General features: G+C 44.4%; 1 protein-coding gene across 7 annotated transcripts in view; it reads left to right on the forward strand.

Annotated features, from left to right (window-relative positions):
• The window catches only part of BMPR1B (bone morphogenetic protein receptor type 1B), a 519,526-nt gene that overhangs the window by 233,053 nt on the left and 275,590 nt on the right, over positions 1 to 10,883 (forward strand). Inside the window, exon 1 of one of the 7 annotated variants that reach the window (XM_006036262.3) lies at positions 4,904 to 4,942. The exons of the other annotated variants lie outside the window; for them this stretch is intronic. The gene's annotated coding sequence lies outside the window, so the exon portion shown is untranslated. Of the gene's footprint in view, positions 1 to 4,903; positions 4,943 to 10,883 lie in introns of those variants that run through there. 7 annotated transcript variants of the gene reach the window in all.

Here is a 10,883-nt window from a genome sequence, read left to right on the forward strand (position 1 = left end):
TGCCTGGTAGCAGCAGGAGACACAATTCTGTACCACTATCCCTGCTGCTTGTGTTGGGGCAGGGGGTGCCTCACCATTAGGATTACCAATTCTGACTGAAGCTATTCCAGGATAGTTTTATTCCCCAACATGTCGTAGTGTTATTAATAGGGGTACAATGGTATGGATTTGGGCCGATACTGATGGCTGATTTTTAAAAAGCCATGTTGGCTGATATCGATCAGATTGCCAATATGCAGCTGGGAAGCTTGGAGAGCAGCGTCCGGCTGGTAAGTCTGTTGTTGGGGAAGGAGTGAAGGGGGCGGGAAAGGGCGTGGCGGGGACAGATCAAGGCCTCTGCGGTGAGGGAGGGAGTGGGTCTGGGGCAGGGACAGGCACTGCACAGCCAGTGCAGAGTGCAGGACGGAGTTGCGAGTGACTTGTCCAGGGTGCAGGAGTGAGGGGGTGTGGGCGGCTCCCACCGCTACGTGTGCCCTGGAAGGGCATGGGGGCATGTGCCCCTGGATCTGCATGCAGGGTGAGGGTGGGCTGCCACTATGGGCTGGGGCTGCGGTGGTGCCAAGCTGTTCCTGGTGAGGGGGCTGGGCTGGGCTGTGCTTGAGGCAGGTGGCAGTGGCACTGGGAGGGGGTCTATGGGGGGGCTGCAGCCACCCTAAAATTCACCATAGCCCCCCTCCCAGGGCCACTGCCACCTGCCCTAAGTGCAGCCTCAGCCCAGCCCCCCCACTGGCAAGAGCTCAGCACTGCTCCCAGCCCACAGCGGCAGCCTGCTTTCACCTCATGCAGAGATCCAGGGACACGTGTGCCCCCCCCGGGCTGTGTGCATCGGCAGGAGCTGCCACCCTCTCCCCTCCCATCCCAGATGAGCCATTCATGGCTCCATCCCATGCCCTGCCCTGGCTGTCAGCACCTGGCCCAGGCCCACTCCCTCCCTCACCCCTGGGGCCTTTATCTGTTCCCCGCACGCTCCTTCCCTCACAACAGACTTACCAGCTGGATCCGGTTGCTTTTCACATTGCTGGGCTGCGCTCCTGGCTGCCTGTGTGTTGCGCTGCAGTTGGACGCGTGCATGGGACATTTAACGGTGATATGATTGGCTGCATCAGCCAAAAAAAACCAGTTGGCGATAATGTCAAGTTTCCTTATATCGGTGCTGATCATTATGGGACCTATGTATTGGTGCACCTCTAGTCGTTAATTGTACTGTTCAACACATTTACAATATCAATCTCCCGGCTTGCTTTCAATAGTCACTGGGAGATCGATGCTGATTCTGGTAGACTCCTGGCCAATCTGGAAGGGTTGGCAACCCTACTCACCATGGCAGCATGGGGCTCATGGCACTGGAATCAAGATTTCCAACACTGCTCTGCACTAGTCACAGGGTGGGCTGCGGAGGCCCCAGGGGAAAGGCAGCAGGGCAGGGAGCCTGAGCCTGCAGTACCCAGCCTGCACCCGGCTTCCCCCTAACCCCTGCATGGGCTCTGCTCTGGCTGTGCCACACATGGGGAGTGGGGAGCTGAGCTTCTGCAGCAGCTGCCGCCTCCCATGGGCAGCAGCTGGGGCTTGGCCACTGCTGAGGAGCACAGGGGGCTGCAGACCCTTGTCCCTGGCCCTGGAGCCCTGGTAGCTGGGGGCCCCCTCCAGCAGGGCTGTGGGGGTAGAGGCCTGCTGGTGGGTAGTGAGGATACCAGCAGGGGTTGTGGGACTGTTCTAGTGGCATACATAGCCACATTGCATGAATTCTTCCAGAAATGGTGCTGTTGATTTGAGTGGGAGGTGCTCACATACTGTGTTGTTGGGCAGCATTATAAAACTGTATGGTAACTAAATCAGTAGATTATATTATTTAAAAAAATAGCAAGCAGTGAATTTATGCAAATCTACATAGAGTTTAGTTTGTTTATTCAGTCTGTATGTGGACTGTCTCAAAAGTACAACATTGGCCAATATCTGCTGGTTTAAAGGAAGTCTTAAAATGGATCAGCACTGCAAAACAGAGAAATTCTTTCCTGACTCCTGCAGATGGTGATATTATACTGTATCTGTAAGCACAAGATTAGATTAGTCTGATCCTGTTGCACATGACTATTAGTGGACCTAGTCTTGTAGACCATGCTGATGCAAAATACAAATGGTACCTTGATCCTTCATGAAACGGGAGCTAGTTCAAAGTTCCAATGTGGTGCAGAAGCTGAGCATGACACTAGCACCAGGCCCCTGCCCTGCATGGGAGCTGGTTCAAGGTTTTGGTGTAGTGAAGGGTGCTGGGCCCAGCTCCTGTGCTGTACTGGTGTCACTCCCAGCCCCCACACTGCACCAGAGCCTTGAGCTGCCTCTGGTGTGATTTCAGGACTGAGACCAAAAATCAGCTGTAGTACAGTATTTAGATTGCAATACTACAATTTATATTTAGTTTATAGTAATAACTAACATGCAACTACTTAGAAAACTTTCTAAGTCATATTAATGCTTATTACGATCTAAATATAACATGTGCCAAGTGTAATGTGTAATAAGACCCTAAAGTATCTGGCCATTGGAGGGTCACATATGGGGCCTGATTCTATAAAAACTCAAAATACAGGACTTGGACTGAGGCCCTGACTTCCATTTACGTTTACATATTTTTATCATAAGAAAGCCATACAACCACATTTTCCTATGCTAATGGATTCCTGAATACCTGAAAATATAATTTGCTTGCTCACTAGAGTTAAGAAGCAATAACATGCAGTTAATCAGCTTTTCATTAGTTATATAGTTACAGGGAGAGGGGTGGCTGATGCTGAATTTTACAAACCTGTGGCCATAATTGGCTTTTTGGCCACATGGTGTGCACTCTTGCTGTGTAGTCATAAAATCAGTTTGCAACTGCATGGAACAGAGTTTAGAACAGACTTTCCTTTTTTTGTTTTCTTTTTAGCTACCAGCCAGCAGATCTAAGATTTGGAAGCAATTTAGGTATAGACCAGGGAAGTTTTAAACAAGACTGTTTTTTCAAGGAAATAACCAGTGGTTCCTTAAACTTTTAAGTTTCATTTTAAATAATATGGTACTGTGATACAGGGGATTTTTATCATTAAATATTAACACTTTCCGAAAGTCATGTGGAGAAGTGACAGAAAAGGAGCCTGAGACTGTGAATAATTGTTGAAACTTTTCTACTTGACTCTGAACAAATGATGTTTCTTGGTCAACTAAAAAATGGCTGTGTATGCATTTAAAATTTCTCCCTCCATTTCTTAAAATAGTTTTTATCTTGCTCCTCTCTTTTTAATTAAACTACACTAGAGCCTTAAACTTGCTCTGGTGTGATCTCAGGACTGAGACTAAAAATCAGCTGTACTGTACTATGGTTCTGCCTCTGAAGTGCATGCATTTGCTACATATACTCTGAACTTCTTTGTTGCTTCTTTTGGCTAATTTTATTTGCAAGAATTTCATTCACTTCTGCCCAAAGAATCTCAGTTTTCAGATCTAGATAGTCTAAATCTAGATGCATAAATCAAATATGTAGCAAAAACTACAGCCATAAATTCAAAGAATCTTTTATCTCGCTATCTCTTGGAATTGGAATTATAATTATGATTGATTAATAACAGAACACTGCACCGAATCCAAGATAAAATATCCAAATATATAGTTAATATCGAAGACTTGATAATCTTATAGGCAGTGGTAACATAAAGACAAGTCAAGGAGATAGATCAGTAAACAAATACTACATAGGTGCATTGTGTTTTTCCTAGAATGATTGATACTCTAGCTTTAGAGTCTGTTGAGCAATTCAGTGAACTTCTGTGCATGTGGTCTATAGCAGTCTCTCTAAGTTAAAAGAGCTTCTTTATATGAATTTTGTTCAGTTTTGCTAAGCAAACTATTTAAATATCTCTAAGCATTAATTAAAAAATAATTCATAATAACAGAAGTCTTTAAGGAATCAGTATAGCATGCATGTGTCCTTGATGAATAAGTAGTATTTATTTATTAATTAAAAGAGTAATTACAATTGCATTAGAGCCTATTTAATTGCTGCCAGCACCAGAGCTGGAATACAATAGATCCTTCATTTTCCCCTGTTGTATGACTGATTGTACAATGTGCGTTGACTGAATGAATGAATTCAAATAGTGCTGTTTAGATCAGAAATTATTTTTCTATGTGGAAGTATCATAGCCTAACTCAAGTCAGTCCTGAAGCCAGTGCGACTGTTGGGGCACCTTAGATGCTGTAACAACCCTCCTCCATTCCTTCCTGTGTTTGGACATGGTAGTTGTAGACCCGGGCCTCGACTGATTTGGTACGAGATTAGGTGAGTTGTTTTGCATCATTGGTGATTCTTCAGGCAAAGTGGTGGCATCCATCTCCTCTCCAGGTATGGATGGCTGTTGGCTCACAGGAAGCTCATCTGCCCTTTGACAGGTCATTTTTTAGTCCTGCTGGGTGCCCTCACACCCTCCTCACTCAGGCTAGCTTAGGTGGGACTACCAGTGTAGTCGCTGATAACCCAGCTATGGAACAGACTGTACTGGTGTACTTGGCACCAGATAGCAGACCAAGAGAAGCTTGGCCTGACAGCATCATAGTTTAAACCGTACTGGAATTGTTCCAGAAGGAAAAAAAAGTTAAATAGTATTATAATTGAAAGTGGGTGACAATGTATTTTTCCCCCAAAACCTCCTAGATAATGATTTTTTAAAATCTCTAGTTACTGTGTTTACTCAAATCCAAAATTAGGTTTCCCCCTTATTGAACATGGGGGTGGGGGGGGAAGCCCTTCATCTTGGATTCAAGTACAAGTCAGGGGAAAAGTTGAGAAGGTGAAGCTGCTATCTTCTCAACAGCGTCTGCATGGCCAGGATGGGACTGGGGGCAGCATGTACTCCATACTCTTTGTGTCAGGCTGAAGAAGGGCCCCTGCTGGAGCTGCAAAGGGAAGGTAAGCAGTAGGGCAGAGGGGTGAGGGTGCAAGTAAAGGCAGGAGCCAGGTGATGCAGGCACCATGGGGAGAGGGAGTGTAGGCATGGGGGGCAGGCATTGGGGGAATAGGTGGGAGGGGTGCAAGTGGAGGGAGAGACAGCACAGGGAAAGGTGCTGGTCAGGGATCAGGCAGTGGGAGGCAAGCAACATGGGTTACAGGCACCATAGGGGCAGGCGTGGGGCATACAGGCACTGGGGGAGGCTGGTGGTAGGGTGGGGGGACTGTGGGCAAGTGGCAGAGGCCAGGCCACTTGACTCTCCCACTGCTTGCCCCCTTACCTGCCCCCCTGCAACTGCTTGCCCTGAAAATTTTCCATGTCCAGAATCTAATTATTGGTGGGGTGGTTTTCAATTTGAAATCATCTTGCATTTGGGTAACTACAGAAGTTTAACCCTCCAAACATTCTTGTAAATTAAGTTTATATTCCTTTGTTACACAGAGTGGCTGGCCCAAGGCCAAAGAAGGAGTCATCTTGAGAGTTAAAATTAGGACTCAGTTCTGAGGCCATATTCTGCTCTCCGTTAAATGAATGTTAACTCAGATCAACTCTAATTGTCATCAGCAATGTAGTTTCTTTTGTTTCAGCCGGAATAACATCTATCGCAGGAGCTACAAATCCTGAACTTAGTTGTCTCAATCACTGTTGACTGTACTGTTAATTATTAAATAATTGAATTTTGAGGTTATAGAACAGGAGGACAGGTGGGAAGAGTATGGATGGAGGAAAAAGAATGGGTTATTTGTTACCATACATATGCATTTAAGTGGATGCCAGGATCCTACGACTAAAGATATTTCAATAGTATTTATTATAGGAGTGGAACAAGAAATCAATCAAATAAATCTATTTAAGAAGAAGCAAGACCCTAAGGAGTTAACTTTTCCAGAAATTGGACTTTTAATTACTGCTTTATTTTATGCTTTCCCACCAATTAAACCATCTTCTGACTGTCAGTACATATGCTGGCAATATGTGTTTTAGAAGGAATTTGACTCTAACCCAAATATTTAGTCTGTTTCAAACGAACCCCATTCACTGCATATCATTACTCCTGATTTTCCCTCAGCCATGAGTACTGTAGCTGTCCAGCAGTATTCATCCAGCTGGGAGGGCAGGCATGCAGCTGTCTGGGAAAGTCAAAAGTCAGAAATAAAATGAGTTACCTGTGGGAGGTTTGAGTATCTCTAGATAAGTGGCATCATTCACTCATACTGAGTGCCCTCATCCTTTGCCAGTGAAAAAATGTCTGGATTCTAAAACAATTTCCTAATTTATTATACAGTTATAAACAATTAACCTGTATAAAATAAATATAACCAAAATGTATTTTGCTTTCTGGCCAGACTACAATTTAATGCAATTGGAAGTATTGTTGCTTTACTTTAATTATGAAGTAAAAAAATTAATTGCGTGTTAAACAGTAAAAAAGAAATAAGCCAAAGCCTCCTAAGCATGATCCTCATTTGTATCATTTACTTTGAGAGAGCACACATCTCTGAGGCTGTGGTGGAGCTGTTGTGGAAATAAGAAGTAAGTAAATGCTGCTAGTGTGGCAGTGGTTTTAGTTACTTTAACTTCAGTTGTTCTTGTGAGCAGTGATGAACAATTGTGTGGTGCAAAATCAAAGAAAGACAGTAACTTGTGTGGGCTATTTTTGGCCTAGAAATATTTAGGGAGAAAACTGGAGCTTTTGTGAAAAAGGATAAAGAAACACTAACAGGAAAGGAGGTGTTGGAAAAGCAGAGCACAGAGAGGGAGAAAAATAATGTGAAGAAGTGTTTACAATGTATTTGCTAGAACATGGGATTACTTTTCTAGGTGGATGCTATTTTTGCCCAAATGCTAAAAGTAAGCATTACAGCACACTGTTGAATAGTTGCTGTGCTCTGTCCTAAAGGTGGCTGTACTTTGGAGGTCAGTGAAATGATTCCTGGATACAGTGTGTATCTGAGTACTTTATGGAGAATATGAATATCCTTCAGAATGAAAAACAACTTAGTGTAAGATTGTTATAGCTTCTCATCACTACAGCACTTATTTTAGAATCCAAATGGTAAGTGTCATGAGGCAAGATTCTTCCTGGTTGATTTAGCACTGAAAGTGAATGACTGCCTAATAGATTTAATTAAATACCACTTTTGGATCACTTTTGCATAGAAACCAGAGGTTAAATTTTCAAAATTGTCTTGGAAGCACAAGACTAAAGTCACCTATGTACTTTTGAAAACCCTACCTTAGCAACTTTTGTCTGGAGTATGTTATGATGGTGATAGGGTGATAAAGAAAAGTTTAATAGCTATTTGGGAATTTAGAGAAGGATCTTCAGAGAAATATACTGTGGAGAATAGGGGCTTTCCTCATTAAAAAATAAAAAATGTTTTCTTGAAAACTGAAAGAACATCCAGATTTTGTGGTCCAAACTCAGATCTGATGTATTGGAAAAAAGAATCTGTAATATAGTCAGCAAAGCAGAATTTATAATGCACAGCAGATCTAAGGCCATGATATCCCACTGAAGTCTACAGAGCAGTGATTTCTGGATGGATTGGGAATTAAACTTGTGTTCAGGTATGTGTGTTTGGTGACATCCTGTAATCTCCCAGGGGAGCTCTTGCTCAGGACCACCAGCCTTGTTTTGTCTCTCTAGTTACCATCTGAAGCCAGCCCAGGCATGGCTTCTTGATGATATTCAACACCAGATAAAATCTGCCAGTGCTGCCTTTGGATGTCTCCAAAATCTTGTCTTTGACCATGACATCAGGACCGAAACCAAACTCCTCATCTACTATTGCCATCTGGCCCCTGTTGTATGGGTGTGACACTGGAAAATATATCAGAAACACATGAAAGCTTTGGGATGTTCCCATCAGTGATGTATTCAGAAAATTCTCCATATCAACTGGAAGAGCATTCTGGCTCAACCAAGCACCACCAACATTGAAGCCATGTTTCTATAGCACCAGCTTTGTTGATTAGGACATGCCATAAGGATGCCTGACAACTGGCTCTAGAAACAGGTCTTATACTTCCAATTCATCAGTGTTCAGTGCTCTAGAGGTGGACAAAAGAGGAGAACCAAGAGCACCTTGAAGACCAATCTGAAGAAATGTGATATTAACATCAATTCTTGGGAGACTCAAGCAGTGAGTCCTCTCCAGTGTGTTGTCATTTTGTATGACAAGGCATCAATTATTTTGAGCAAACTTGCCTCACTATAACGATGATGATGGGTGAGATGAGGCAAACAAAAGGAAAGAACTATGACCCGACATCAACAGGATATACTCTTTTCTCCCAGAACTATTTTCTGTCTCTGCAGTCAAATATGTGGATTTCAGATTGGCTTCCTCAGTCATCTGTGGACTCACCAGTGACTCCCCTATTTACTGGAAGACTGTCATCCTTGTATCAAGGAACTGCAGATGACAAGTGTATTATCAAAAGAGTACCTATTACAGACGGTAGCATAAGGGTGATGCTATGGCCCATAAATTATGCAAGAGGCACAATAATTTCTTGGGATAATATCTTTTATTGGACAAACTATGTAGTTGGTATAAAGATAAAAAAGTTTTCAGTGCAAGACAGCCCTTCATCAAGTGTCTGATCACAGGAAGCCGGGCACAGCATAGTGAAACACAGCAAAGGAGAGGGTCTGAGAGAAATTCTTAGGCTTAGCAGACAAACAATTAGCAGGAAAAAAGAAGCTGATTACTGAGAAATCAAGGTCTATTCAAGGGGTGGAGGGTCAGTCTCACCTTCCTTGTGTGGAAAGAATTTAGGAGTTGGATAAAGTATAATGTGCCATAAACCCAATATCAATCTTTAGTCCTTGGTTCTTAGTGTCCCTCTAGCTTATGAATTTTTGTTCCCAAGTTTACCTTCTAAAGGTGTTAAGTAGATTTCCCCTGAGCATGAGGATAGTGAGTTCAGAGAGAGAGTGGTTGTTCTGTGAGAAATGTGCTCCTAATGGTGTATGTATGTCTCTGTCCTTTATTTTTTTCTGTGAGATTTCATTCTGGTGCATAGTTGCTATTTACTTTCACCCACATAATGGGCATAAGAGCACTTGTTATATTGGATCAGGTGCATCACATTTCGGGAGACATGTAGGAACCATGGCTTCTGAAATTTTTTTATGGGCTGGAGGTGTGATAGTAGTGGCAGTGATGTGCTGACAGGTTAAGCATTTCTTGCCAAGGCAAAGCTGTGTTCTACTTGATGAATATTGGGCAATGGAGAGTTTGCTTCTGATGATGAGTTGGGCAAGGTTAGGGGGCTGTTTGAAAGCCAGGAGTGGAGGGGCTGCAGATACTTCTCTCAAGGTCTGATCTTTGTTGAGTATAGGTTGTAGTTGTTTGGTGACTGTTCTGATCAGTTACTGTGTGGGGTGGTGAGTGATGACCAGGTGCATCTTGTTGCAGAGGGTTTTCTTTTTCTGCATTGTAGCAGGTTACTGCAGGGTATTTGGATAGCTCTTTCAAATGTCTGATCTATTTCTCTACTGAAATGTCCTTGTTATATATGGGCAGATTTTAAACTGGTCAGGTGGGCTTCATGAATGTTCTCATCCAAGCAGATATGGTGGTATCTGAGGACTTGGCTGCAGATAACAGCTTTTTGTTGGTGACCATAGCTGTGGCCATGATTTGGAGAAAGTGGCAATTCTTGAAACTGAAGTTGTCATGGGTGAGGATGAAGTAGATGATTTGTGCACCATGTTGCACATTTGAGCCTGCTCCATGTTCTTGAAGGTATTTTAGGCCAGCAGCTGTGCCTTCATGGTGTGGAATGTTAGTGTACAGGCTGGTGACATCCATGGTTGCAAGTATGGCCTTCTTGGGGAGGTGGTTGATGTTCTGGATTCTGTTGAGGAAGTCTGCAATGTCTTATAGAAGATTTGCTCTTTGAGTGAAAAGTGGTTTCACCATCATTTCTATGAATCCTGATAGTTCTTCACTGAGGGTACCATACTTGGATATGATAGGTTACCTTCTTTATGGATCTTTGGGAGTGTAACAGAGCACAGGGTGTGCTCTGTTACTCACAGGAGCATGAGCAATCAGTAAAGCAGTCCAGCAGTAAAGCAGTCAGCACAACTACCTGATTGGGAACAGGGCCCAGCTGCTCCCTATAAGAACAGGGCTCTGAGCAGTAAAGCCAGCAATTTGCTGGTAGCACCTGGGAGAAGAATACCACTTGGCTGGAGCTGCTGCTCATACCATCTTGGAGGTACAGGGTAGGAGCTATGGGGATGGCTGGAGGCTCCTGGTCCTGGGGCATAACCTCAAGCTACACCCTGCTGGGGTAGGATGGTGTGGTAGGACTACCGGTGGCAAGGCAGTCCTTAGGAAATGCCATACCTGGGCCTCCCCAGAAAGTCTCAGCCCCTGCTGCCTTGTGGGTGACCTCATGGAGGGGAAAGGCTAGGGGAGCACACCCCAAAGAACAAAGCAGGAGCCCAGGTTCACAGTGAGTCCTGAGGCAGGGCCCAGGTCAGGAAGGAACCTGAGGCAGCTTCCAGGCTCACTGAGAGACCTGAGTGGCATTAAGGAGTCAGACGTGAGACTCCAGGGGGTGGGGCCTTAAGCCAAGGGAGCTAGATGCAAGGCTCCTCAGGCAAGGGAATAAGGAGATTGTTGAGGCCCAGTGTGGGGCATGGGATGAGTTTGGCGATTGGGGAGCCCAGTGTGGGGGCATGTGGGATGAGGCCCCAGAGTGGAGGCATGAGGGGTCCCGAGGGTACACAAGAAAAGGTAGGGGCTGGGAGCCCTGAGTATTGTCACAACCCAAGGGTGTGATTTTGTGTGCGCGCGCTTCGGCACTGCTAAATTATTTCCCGCCATGAGGAGCTTTCGTTGCAGGGTGCATTTCTCAGTTGCAAAGAGAAAACCCTGG

Source organism: Alligator sinensis, unplaced genomic scaffold (genome assembly GCF_000455745.1).
Source record: "Alligator sinensis unplaced genomic scaffold, ASM45574v1 scaffold525_1, whole genome shotgun sequence".
Taxonomy (NCBI): Eukaryota; Metazoa; Chordata; order Crocodylia; family Alligatoridae; genus Alligator; species Alligator sinensis.